Below are 13,129 nucleotides of genomic sequence, written 5' to 3' on the forward strand. Positions count from 1 at the left end.
TTGTCCAGATTCTAATGGGGATGTTTATTTTAAATAATTTCATGCGTATGGCGTGCAGGGCTCTGCGGGCTTTTGCAAGTAATGTTTGAATTGCTAATTTGAAGTTTCCAGTGGGTGTTAAAACCAGACCAAGATAATTATAATGTAAAGTGTGTTGAATTGTGGTGTTGTTTACTGTAAATGTATGTTTATGTTCCAGATTTCTGGGTTTCTTCTGGAATATCATGACCTTGGATTTTTGGAAGTTGACTTCTAAGGACCAGTCCTGGCAGTATTTAGTTAAGATGTCTAGATTGTTCTGGAGACCTTCTGGTGTTTTAGACAGAATTAGTAAGTCGTCTGCATACAGTAAATATTTGACTTGTGTGTCGAACAGTTGTAGTCCTGGACTCTCTGATTGGTCCAGTAGATCTGCCAGTTCATTAATGTAAATGTTAAATAGAGTCGGGCTGAGGCAGCAGCCCTGTCTGACCCCTCGCTGTTGGGAAAAATATTCTGTTCTTTGTTGACCAATTTTTACTGCACATTTATTTTTGTTATACATGTTTTTAATTAAGTCATATGTTTTTCCCCCAATACCACTTTGAATGATTTTATAAAACAATCCTGTATGCCAAATGGAATCAAAAGCCTTCCTGAAATCGACGAAGCAAGCAAATATTTTTCCGTCTTTCTTTTGGTGTACGTGTTGGTTTATTAATGTGTGTAGTGTGTGAATATGATCAGTGGTTCGATGTTTGGGTAGAAAGCCAATTTGAGATTTGCTGACGACATTGTGCTGCTTTAAGAAAGATGAAATCCGAGAGTTGACTATAGAACAAAATACTTTTCCCAAACAGCTGGTTCCACAGATTCCTCTGTAGTTATTAGGATCTGTTTTATCTCCACTTTTAAAGATGGGAGAGATGAGCCCTGTATTCCAGACCTCTGGAAAAACACCTGAAGTCAGAATCAAGTTGAACAGTTTGAGCAAAGCGTTCTGAAGTTCAGGAGAGCTGTTTCTAAGCATCTCATTCTTTATATTGTCGGGGCCACAGGATTTATTAGATTTGAGGGATTTCAGTTTTCCGCTGAGTTCTTGTGGGGTTATTGGGTAATCTTGTGGATTTTGGTTGTTTTTGATGCATGACTCAAGAGTCAAACCATTTTTCAGAAGGTTTTTGTTTTGTAGAGTTTTTGTGTTTATATGGTGTCAATTTATTTAAATGAGCTGTTTTTGCTATATTTTCAAAAAGGACATTAATATGTTTAATTGCTAAATCAATTCCCATCCGGTTATTATCATATATTGAATTACTAAACATTGTTATGGAATTGACTATTTGACTTGACTTTAATACATTAATATATGTTTCAGCAGTGCTATGAGTCCATCTATATGGTGTGTTGAGTTTATATAAATGAATCGGCTCTCTATGCATTTCTCTTGGTCTGATGTTTTCACCTTTAATGGAAACATTGATCTGGCTGTGATCAGACAGGGGAGACTGGACTTTGATAGTAAATGCTCTGAAATTGGAGGGGCTTAGATTTGATAGGGCATAATCTACAACACTGTTCCCGAGATTTGAGCTGTAGGTAAAGTGACCACTGGAATCTCCTTTGATTCTACCGTTCAGGATATAAAGACCTAAGGTTTGACACAGACGGGCTACCTCCTTCCCATGTCTATTGACTCCAGTATCCTGGTTATTTCTTCTGGGCAGGGAATTAAAGAGATCGCGGGGCATTTGTGTGAACAGATGTTTATCTCCTGAATTATCAATGTAATCTTGTTCTAAACCAGTACGAGCATTTAAATCTCCACATAACAAAATTTTCCCCTGGGTTTGGTATTGGTGAATTTCTCCCTGTAAAGTGTGAAATATCTCGTCGTCGTAATATGGAGAATCTAATGGGGGGATATAAATTCCACAGATAAAAAGGTCTTTGTCCAGAATTCCAAAGCTTTTATCCAGTTTTAACCATATGCGATTTTTGCCTTGCTGTACTGGAGATGTAAAAGGGGCAAGATAATTTTTTATCCACATAACTAATCCTCCAGAATCTCTGCCACGATGTACTGAGTTGAGTTTGTCGGAGGGCAGTATGATCTCAGAGTAACCTGCTGGACACTGAGTGGACACATCAGATCTACACCAGGTTTCTATTAGGATCAATATGTCAACATTTGTGATGCTATTCAAGAATTCTGTGTTTGTGCTTTTCAATCCAAGATTCAAGATTCAAGATTCAAGATTCAAGAGTTTTATTTGTCACATACACAGTTATATACACAATATACAACTGGCAGTGAAATGTAAACAGGTCCGCTCCATGGACAGTGCAAATAACAGTTACAAGAAATTAAATAGAAATAGAATAAAATTAGAATAAAAAGTATTAACATAAGTAGAATTATAAATAAATCAAGTAAAAGATAAAAATAGGAAATAAGATAAAAATAAAAATATAAAAAATATCCAAATCCAAATGTTTTAGAGCACAAACCCTGGATATTCCAAAAGCTAAGATTTAACATTTTTCAGAGATTAAAGTACTGCTGTTTATCTGAAGGCAAAACTAAAAACCTCTTACAATAAATAAATAAAAATAGTAATAATAAAATATAAATAAATTGAGAGTAAAATAAAATAAGGAAAACAGGTAATAGTAATAGTAGGGCAAGTATAACAGAAGTAAAACCCATTAAGTTATAAATAAATCTTAAGTATGAATAAGGATTCAAAAATGAATTAAAGAATGAATGAATAAATAGATAAATAAATAAATCACAATGGTAAAAATCAATGTGTTGTGAATGTTAATTAACCAATTATATAGATGATGTCATCAGCTGTGGTATAAATTGATTTTGTGCATGTTAGTTGAGCATTTTGTTGCAGAGGAGATGCAGCAGTTGTTTAATTTCCCCCACATCACTGGAGGAGAGTTCCTGAGCTGATGAGGAGGGCTGCTGGGACACTACCTGGGCGTAGCTCCGCCTCTGCTGGGACACTACCTGGGCGTAGCTCCGCCTCTGCTGGGACACTACCTGGGCGTAGCTCCGCCTCTGCTGGGACACTACCTGGGCGTAGCTCCGCCTCTGCTGGGACACTACCTGGGCGTAGCTCCGCCTCTGCTGGGACACTACCTGGGCGTAGCTCCGCCTCTGCTGGGACACTACCTGGGCGTAGCTCCGCCTCTGCTGGGACACTACCTGGGCGTAGCTCCGCCTCTGCTGGGACACTACCTGGGCGTAGCTCCGCCTCTGCTGGGACACTACCTGGGCGTAGCTCCACCTCTGCTGGGACACTACCTGGGCGTAGCTCCGCCTCTGCTGGGACACTACCTGGGCGTAGCTCCGCCTCTGCTGGGACACTACCTGGGCGTATCTCCGCCTCTGCTGGGACACTACCTGGGCGTAGCTCCACCTCTGCTGGGACACTACCTGGGCGTAGCTCCGCCTCTGCTGGGACACTACCTGGGCGTAGCTCCACCTCTGCTGGGACACTACCTGGGCGTAGCTCCGCCTCTGCTGGGACACTACCTGGGCGTAGCTCCGCCTCTGCTGGGACACTACCTGGGCGTAGCTCCGCCTCTGCTGGGACACTACCTGGGCGTAGCTCCGCCTCTGCTGGGACACTACCTGGGCGTAGCTCCGCCTCTGCTGGGACACTACCTGGGCGTATCTCCGCCTCTGCTGGGACACTACCTGGGCGTAGCTCCACCTCTGCTGGGACACTACCTGGGCGTAGCTCCGCCTCTGCTGGGACACTACCTGGGCGTAGCTCCACCTCTGCTGGGACACTACCTGGGCGTAGCTCCGCCTCTGCTGGGACACTACCTGGGCATAGCTCCGCCTCTGCTGGGACACTACCTGGGCGTAGCTCCGCCTCTGCTGGGACACTACCTGGGCGTAGCTCCGCCTCTGCTGGGACACTACCTGGGCGTAGCTCCGCCTCTGCTGGGACACTACCTGGGCGTAGCTCCGCCTCTGCTGGGACGGCACAGGTGGACGGGGCCGGGGTGGGGCTTCGGCGTAGAGTTGTAATGGTTCATGATTGAAGAGAGGACCCCAAACTTCACTGCCATATAGTGCAATAGGTTCAATCACTGATTGGAATATTTTGAGCCAGATTCTGATTGGTATTTCAAATTGAATTGATTTTTTGATGGCATAGAAAGCCCTTCTTGCTTTCTCTTTCAGTTCATTCACGGCCAAGTTGAAGTTCCCGTTTGCACTGAATTTCAACCCGAGGTGTGTGTAGTCGGTGGCATGATCTACTTTGGTCATACCGAGGGTGAAATTGTGCCTCTTTCCCTGACATCTGGGTCTTTTTTGGAACGTTAGTACTTTAGTTTTAGCCGTGTTACAGTTTTTCTCGATTGCTAAAACACATTTCTTGAAAGCAGCTCACCTTTTCTCTTAAACTGTGAACACACAACTCAATTTTCAAGCTACATCTACAAAACCTCAGACACTTCTTGCAAAACCAAACTTTCACCTCAAAACAGTTCAATCTGTGCTCAAAACTGAACTATGTTGTCAAATCGTGCCCCGCGTCAATCAAAATAAAAAACACTACTGAACAGTCACTAAACACTACGTAGAAAAATAGAAAACACAATACTCAGGACATGAAGCTGTTGAAATAAATGTTTATTGTTCACTGTAGGCTAAATGCAAGTTGCAAAAAAAAAAAAAAAGTGCATTTAGCACTTGTACAAAAAGACAAAACAGAAATCTTGTGCATTTACATGTACTGTATCACTTTTAAAAACAAACAGAAATCATACGTGCTTACCACTTGTGTACAGTAAGCCTATGTATACTGTAAATATAAAGTACAAAAAATACAAATAAGTGAATTATTCAGTCACAGCATCATGTCTCCGTACTGGGTCAGGCCACAGGACTTCATCCACATCACAGGCCACATTTTGTCTGGCCAGGCAACGGGGAAAAAAACCCCTGGCATGCCGTATCCAGGCTTGGCCTGCCTCCACACCTATGTCACCACAGGCAAGTCCCATGGCTTGCAGGAGATTTACCCTGGTGTAATGTTGGCGTTCATATACCTTCAACCGCCATGAGGAGAAGAATTCCTCAATGGGGTTTAGGAAAGGGGAGTACGGTGGAAGGCAAAGATTGATAAAATCTTGGTTCATATTGAACCACTCTCTAACCTGGAGGGCTCTGTGAAAACTCACATTATCCCAAACAACCACATAGATGGGATGCTCATCCTGCTGCCCCAACAGAGCATCTCGCATGTTATTGAGGAAAATGAGGAGCTGGTGAGTGTTGTAGGGCCCCAGGTTGGCATGATGGTGGACAACCCCATGATTGCTGATGGCAGCACATAATGTGACATTGCCACCACGCTGCCCAGGAACACCAACAATGGCCCGATGGCCAATCACATTACGGCCTCTCCTTCTCCTTTTGGTGAGATTAAACCCAGCTTCATCCATATAGATGTATTCATGGGGTCTTTCCATTGCATCCAGTTCAAAAACCCTCTGTAGAAATAGATATAGTTCTGTAAGTGATACGGAAAGTGATTTAGGCCACTACAGTAAATCACTACAGTAATCAACATTGAATGTGTCTGGATGTTTGCCAACCTGTACATACTGGAATCTTTGCTCCTTTACTCTGTCTGAGTTGCGGTCAAAAGGCACTCTGTATAGCTGTTTCATGCGCAGTCTGTTGCGCTTGAGGACACGATCAACAGTAGAGAGGCTGACACTGTTTATACCCTCAAAATTTACATGGTCCTCAATGATCTTCTGCTGAATTTCACGCAGTTTAATGGCATTGTTCTCACGGACCATATCAACAATTAGGGTCTCTTGGTGTGGGGAGAACATACCTGTCCTGCCACCCCCATGTGGCAGTCTTTCAATTCTACAAAAAGAGAACATGGAGTTACAAAAAATATACATGGAATACTAGGCCTACAAACAGTTAGACCAACCCTCCATTACAATACTACAGTACATTGGTACAGTGGTGTACTGGAACATATATTTACTTACACTATACTGTGATACAGTATATAGTATGTCTTACAGTAATTGCTGTCAGCATTTACATACTAGGCTATAATTAAAAAAAAAAGAGTTATTACCTGTTCTCTTCTCTAAATCTTGGGATTATGGTGGACACAGTGAATCTACTAAGGTTTGGTTGTACCCTTTGTCCAGCCTCCCTCATGCTCATACCATGGACAAGAACATGGTCAATCACAGTAGCTCTGATTTCATCAGATATTACTGTTCTTTGTCTTTGCTGACCACCTTGACCACCTTGACCACCTTGACCACCTCGACCACCTCTCACACGGACTCTTCCTCTCAGATTTCTATCCATTGTAAGACCTCACAAACCAGTGCTCTCTGAACTGGCTTATATGTTCCCTCACATCATTAGTCACAAGTGTGATCAACTTTGAGTTGTTGTGTTCAACTGGTGACATCTGTGCTTTCATTGTGTTTGACTTTTGTCACTTGTGCTCACCATTCTGCAGCACAGGTGCATCACAATGAAAATGTGTTGACAAGTTGTGTCTAAACAGGTGAAAAGTGCTTATGGTTTTGCCAAAAGAGTGATTGATTCAATCAGTGGGTTCAGGCAACTGAGCATTTGGTTCAAACAATAGGGTTTAGTGTTTTAGCAATTGAGTAAAACTGTAATGGTCAGGGCCCAGGTCTGACAGAACTGAAGCAGGACGTCCAGGTTCTGCTGTAGAGCCGCTTCTGTTGGAGACAGCAGCACCAGATCATCCGCATACAGGAGGAACTTTATAGAGGAGTCATGTAGTGTGAGGCCAGGAGCTGCTGATTGGTCTAGGAGATTCGCTAATTCATTGATATAAATATTGAAGAGGGTCGGTGATAGTGGGCAGCCCTGTCTCACACCACGCCCTTGAGTGAAGAACGCCGTTTGTTTATTTCCAATTTTAATTGAGCATTGATTGTTTGAGTACATCGTTTTAATGATGTTGTGTGTTTTGCCCCCGATACCTGATTCTAGAAGTTTAGACAGAAGACCTTCATGCCAAATTGAATCAAAGGCCTTCTGGAAATCTACAAAGCAAGCAAAAATTTTGGTTTTGTTTTGGTGAATTTGTTGGTCGATCAGGGTATGCAGGGTGAAGATGTGGTCTGATGTTCTGTAATTTGGTAAGAATCCAGTCTGACTTTTGCTGAGGACATTGTGCTCTGTGAGGAAGTGAAGGAGTCTTGTGTTGATGATCTTCTTCAGGTCACTGCTCACACTGATGCCTCTGTAATGGTTCGGGTCTGATTTGTCTCCACTATTGAATATGGGCGTTATGAGTCCTCTATTCCAGGGGTCAGGGAAATGACCAACACTCAGAACCAAGTTGAACAGTTTCATTATAGCCAATCTGAATTTGGGGTTAGTGTTTTTAAGCATTTCATTGAGGATGCCGTCCGGTCCACTTGCCTTTTTTGTTGGCAGGGCCTGTATTTTATCCGTCAGCTCTTTTTCTGTGATTGGGTAATCTAGAGGATTTTGGTATTTGCCAATTATGGTTTCTATATGGTTTAATTTTTCAGATATCTGTGTTTGTGTCTGTGCTCTCTCTCTCTCTCTCTCTCACACACACACACACACACACACACACACACACACACACACACACACACACACACACACACACACACACACACACACACACACACACACACACACACACACACACACACACACACACACACACACACACACACACACACACACACACACACACACACACACACACACACACACTCTCTCTCTCTCTCTCTCTCTCACACACACACACACACACACACACACACACACACACACACACACACACTCTCTCTCTCTCTCTCTCTCTCTCTCTCTCTCTCTCACACACACATTTGTGCTTTGAGTTAATGTTCCTTTGGTAATAAAATCCCTTATGTGTAAATATATTAGTCAGACCATATTTGTGGGTTATTTCAACAAAGGACATAAACACTCCCTCTGAATGAAGATCAATAATGCCAGCCATTCATTCATATACAGTTTTTCCCCAATCCGTGCAGAGATGATCCAGAACGAGGGAGGAGTGTGTGTTAAAGCGTTAGTTCAGCCAAAAATGTAAATTGTGTCATTAATGACTGAGCCTCATGTGGTTGGACACCCGTCAGACCTCCGTTCATCTTCAGACACAAATGAAGATATTTTAGTGTAAATCTGATGCTCTGAAAGGCCTCCATTGGCTCAACTTTACACTCTCAAGACCCTTAAAAGACACTAAAGACTAAAGTTACAAAGTCCATCTCACTACAGCGGCTCTATAATAACTTTATGAAGACGAGAATAGTTTCTGCGCGCAAAAAAAATCTAAATAACGACTTTATTCAATCTCTTCTTGTCTTCCGTGTGTCTCCACGACGCATGCGCGAGAATATGACGCAGATCCGGGGAATGTAAATTCTCAGAGTGACCTGTTCAATCTTCACATCATTGTGTCACTTGTGCTCATCATAAAAGCAGTTTCTCATTTCTTTGAACAAGTTGCAAATGCTTTGGTGCATCATGCAAATGATTATGACCAATTCTCTGCTGTTTCCTGCATTATCAGCTGCTTATGTCATGTTGATCTGGATGTGTTATAATGAGTCTCTGTTGAATAGTCTCACCCACACAACATTTAGGCATTAGTTCATAGCAGAAGTCTTTACATGCACAATGGCTGAATAAGATGTCATAAAATGTCAAGCATATTTCTATACATTTCCGTTAGACGTTCATATTTCTACTTTTGTTTTTCTGGGTTTTTCTCTTTGTGCTATGCAGTGCTGTCTTTTCCTTTCTGTATCGCAATGACATCTGTCAACAAATTACAGTTCAAACAGTAAAAGTGTAAATGTGAATCTTGTCCAGTATCTTGCATTCAAACTCCACACACACTAAGGTGTAACCTACAATTTACAATAATTGTCATCAAAACTTTGGCCATATTTCCATCAGAACATCCTCCAGAGTTCAGTTATATTGACAACATGACTGAGCAATTAGACTGTTATTCATACTCAATAACTCAAGCTCTGGTCATTCTGATGGCAGACATGTTCATCGACAGAGATTTACTTCTGAGAGATGAACTGAGGGTTTTGAGCAAGAGACTGGCTTCTGCAGGTCATCCATGGGGTTCTGCTATTTGTACGAGTTGTTTTGAGAAATGCACTTACTGTTTTGCAAATGTTGAGGATGATTCGAGAAATGAACCAAAGCGACTGAGAAAAACTGTAAACATCGCATACATTTGAAAATCTTGCACCAGTGGCGGCTGGTCAATAGAGGGCGCCGCCCCCATCAAATTTCAGAAATATACATGTATACAAAAATGATATAAAAGTGAAATAAAAATAAAATAGTTTACTCATACGATGTGCCGCTGTTAGTAAGAGCCTCAGCATTTAATTGATGGGTTCACTATTTTATATGTTCTTCAATATACTTCATGCGTGAGGGACGCCGGACTAATGGACGACTATCAGAGTCTAAAAATATATGGGCAGCATGTGACCTGAAGTTGGTCTCTGATTGGTTCTTAAAGATCCTCCTCCGGACACAGGTCGCTGCGTCCCTGGCGAATCAGAATTGGATGCGTGTTATTTTATCCAATCTGATTGGTTCTCGTCACCTGTCATTCAACTTTCCGCTCTTGGCCACTAAAGCGAAAGTGCGCGGTGACACAGTCACGCCGACTACGCCAAAACCTTTAGGATGATCACTTTTGTAGAGATGGCAGCAGTTAAACCAAATTCTTTCACAAGGCATTCGCTGGAAGAAAAAAAAGGATAAAGGAACACGATTTACAGATCCAGCATCAGCCAATGACAGAGGAGCTGCACTCAGATCTTCACACACTTGTTATGAGAAACGTTAGGGCGGCTGATGTGGATTAGCAATGCCCTTTATCGCTTTCCCTGTCTTTTATTTCAAAGTGTCAATACTGTAGTTTTGTGGACAACAACGAGAGACCTCAAATATCTGAACACTGCAAACGTCATGACACTACTGACTTTAATCAGAGAGTCATTGAGAAATGTGCTGGCCAGAAAGAAAGGAGAGCAACATTTATGTTCAAGTAACGTTAGTCAACATGCTAGTCTGTTGTTGCTGTTTTCTTTTGTTTTTCCTTTCCTCATTCAATTATATGTGGGAAATGAATGTGTAAAAAGATAAAAGTGAAGACACTGTTTTCTCTGTCTCTCTGTTTATCCCGAGGTTCAGAACCGGATCAGATGCTGGACCTGCGCTAGACCTGATCAGCTCATCCTGAAGGGTCAGATCCGGATCAGATGCTGGACCTGCGCTAGACCTGATCAGCTCATCCTGAAGGGTCAGAGATCATGTGACTCGACTCTCCCTGTGACGCCTCATCGTCACGGCATCCTCAGTTAACCCGTCTCCAGCCTGATGATAAATCCTCTGAACTTTCCGATCTAATCTGACCTCTGACCTGTAAAGTTGCCAGAATAATAATCATACGCTGTTTGTTAATTGTCCAGAGGAGAACTGCCCCCCCCCCCTCAGAGTGAGTGTGTTAGTGTGTGTGTGAGAGAGTGAGTGTGTGTGAGAGAGTGAGTGTGTGTGAGAGAGTGAGTGTGTAAGTGTGTGTGAGAGAGTGAGTGTGTAAGTGTGTGTGAGAGAGTGAGTGTGTGTGAGAGAGTGAGTGTGTGTGAGAGAGTGAGTGTGTAAGTGTGTGTGAGAGAGTGAGTGTGTGTGAGAGAGTGAGTGTGTAAGTGTGTGTGAGAGAGTGAGTGTGTAAGTGTGTGTGAGAGAGAGTGAGTGTGTAAGTGTGTGTGAGAGAGTGAGTGTGTAAGTGTGTGTGAGAGAGTGAGTGTGTAAGTGTGTGTGAGAGAGTGAGTGTGTAAGTGTGTGTGAGAGAGTGAGTGTGTAAGTGTGTGTGTGTGTGTGTGTGTGTGTGTGCATGTTTTTGTGAAATATCAGGACACAAATGTGTATAATGACATGGGTATTACAAAAAGAGGGAGAAATATGAGGACGTTCCCCATGTCCTCACTTTTCAAAATGCTTATAAATCACACAGAACAAGTTTTTTTTCACAGAAAGTGAACTGCACAGTCTCCTGTGAGGGTTAGGTTTAGGGGCAGGGGCAGTGTGTGTGTGTGTGTGTGTGTGTGTGTGTGATGGGTAGGTTTAGGGGCAGTGTAAGGGGATAGAAAATACGGTTTGTACGGTATAAAAACCATTACGCCTATGGAATGTCCTCACATTTCACAAAAACAAACATGAGTGAGTGTGTAAGTGTGTGTGAGAGAGTGAGTGTGTGTGAGAGAGTGAGTGTGTAAGTGTGTGTGTGAGAGTGAGTGTGTTAGTGTGTGTGTGAGAGAGTGAGTGTGTTAGTGTGTGTGAGAGTGAGTGTGTAAGTGTGTGTGAGAGAGTGAGTGTGTAAGTGTGTGTGTGTGAGAGTGAGTGTGTTAGTGTGTGTGTGAGAGAGAGTGAGTGTGTAAGTGTGTGTGAGAGAGTGAGTGTGTTAGTGTGTGTGTGAGAGAGTGAGTGTGTTAGTGTGTGTGTGAGAGTGAGTGTGTAAGTGTGTGTGAGTGAGTGTGTTAGTGTGTGTGTGTGAGAGAGTGAGTGTGTGTGAGAGTGAGTGTGTTAGTGTGTGTGTGAGAGAGTGAGTGTGTAAGTGTGTGTGAGAGAGTGAGTGTGTTAGTGTGTGTGTGAGAGAGTGAGTGTGTAAGTGTGTGTGAGAGAGTGAGTGTGTAAGTGTGTGTGAGAGAGTGAGTGTGTTAGTGTGTGTGAGAGAGTGAGTGTGTAAGTGTGTGTGTGAGAGAGTGAGTGTGTTAGTGTGTGTGTGTGTGAGAGAGTGAGTGTGTAAGTGTGTGTGAGAGAGTGAGTGTGTGTGTGTGAGAGAGTGAGTGTGTTAGTGTGTGTGTGTGTGTGTGTGAGAGAGTGAGTGTGTAAGTGTGTGTGTGAGAGAGTGAGTGTGTTAGTGTGTGAGAGAGTGAGTGTGTTAGTGTGTGTGAGAGAGTGAGTGTGTTAGTGTGTGAGAGAGTGAGTGTGTTAGTGTGTGTGTGTGAGAGAGTGAGTGTGTAAGTGTGTGTGTGAGAGAGTGAGTGTGTTAGTGTGTGTGTGTGTGAGAGAGTGAGTGTGTTAGTGTGTGTGTGAGAGAGTGAGTGTGTAAGTGTGTGTGAGAGAGTGAGTGAGTGTGTGAGAGAGTGAGTGTGTAAGTGTGTGTGAGAGAGTGAGTGTGTAAGTGTGTGTGAGAGAGTGAGTGTGTAAGTGTGTGTGTGAGACAGTGAGTGTGTAAGTGTGTGTGTGAGAGAGTGAGTGTGTAAGTGTGTGTGTGAGAGTGAGTGTGTAAGTGTGTGTGTGAGAGTGAGTGTGTAAGTGTGTGTGAGAGAGTGAGTGTGTAAGTGTGTGTGTGAGAGAGTGAGTGTGTTAGTGTGTGTGTGTGTGAGAGAGTGAGTGTGTAAGTGTGTGTGAGAGAGTGAGTGTGTAAGTGTGTGTGTGTGAGAGAGTGAGTGTGTTAGTGTGTGTGAGAGAGTGAGTGTGTAAGTGTGTGTGAGAGAGTGAGTGTGTAAGTGTGTGTGAGAGAGTGAGTGTGTAAGTGTGTGTGTTAGTGTGTGTGAGAGAGTGAGTGTGTAAGTGTGTGTGAGAGAGTGAGTGTGTTAGTGTGTGTGAGAGAGTGAGTGTGTTAGTGTGTCAGAGTGTGTGTGTGGTTAGTCTAACACCTCTGTTGTGTGGAAGTTTTGCTTAAACACATCAAGAGACGAGTGTTGAGACTGACAGAAGAAATGCTCATTTTTCAGACGCGATAAAAGCCATTGGTTTATTGACACACACACACACGCGCGCACACACACGTAAGTTCCTTTACATCATCATAAAACATGAGCAGTGTCACACTCCATAATATAGCATAGAAAAAATTATTTCACTTTTTGATCCTTGAAACACTTTCAAGTGTTGATGCCATATGCACACACACACACTCTCACGCACACAGACACACACTCACTCACACACACACACACACACACACTTATGCACACTCACAAGCTCACTTGCTTGCGCACACACACTCTCGTGCACGCACGCACTCGCACAATCACACACACACACACA

At 43.0% G+C, this 13,129-nt stretch overlaps 1 protein-coding gene across 2 annotated transcripts in view; it reads right to left on the reverse strand.

Moving 5' to 3' along the window:
• Window positions 1–12,810: 12,810 nt before the first annotated feature.
• The window catches only part of pggt1b (protein geranylgeranyltransferase type I, beta subunit), a 54,239-nt gene continuing 53,920 nt past the window's right edge, over window positions 12,811–13,129 (reverse strand). Inside the window, exon 10 of one of the 2 annotated variants that reach the window (XR_013817333.1) lies at window positions 12,811–13,129. This exon is cut by the window's right edge and continues 246 nt beyond it. The gene's annotated coding sequence lies outside the window, so the exon portion shown is untranslated. The other variant, XM_079827539.1, reaches the window with a different exon arrangement.

Source organism: Gobio gobio, assembly GCF_949357685.1.
Source record: "Gobio gobio genome assembly, chromosome: 10".
Classification (NCBI taxonomy): Eukaryota; Metazoa; Chordata; class Actinopteri; order Cypriniformes; family Gobionidae; genus Gobio; species Gobio gobio.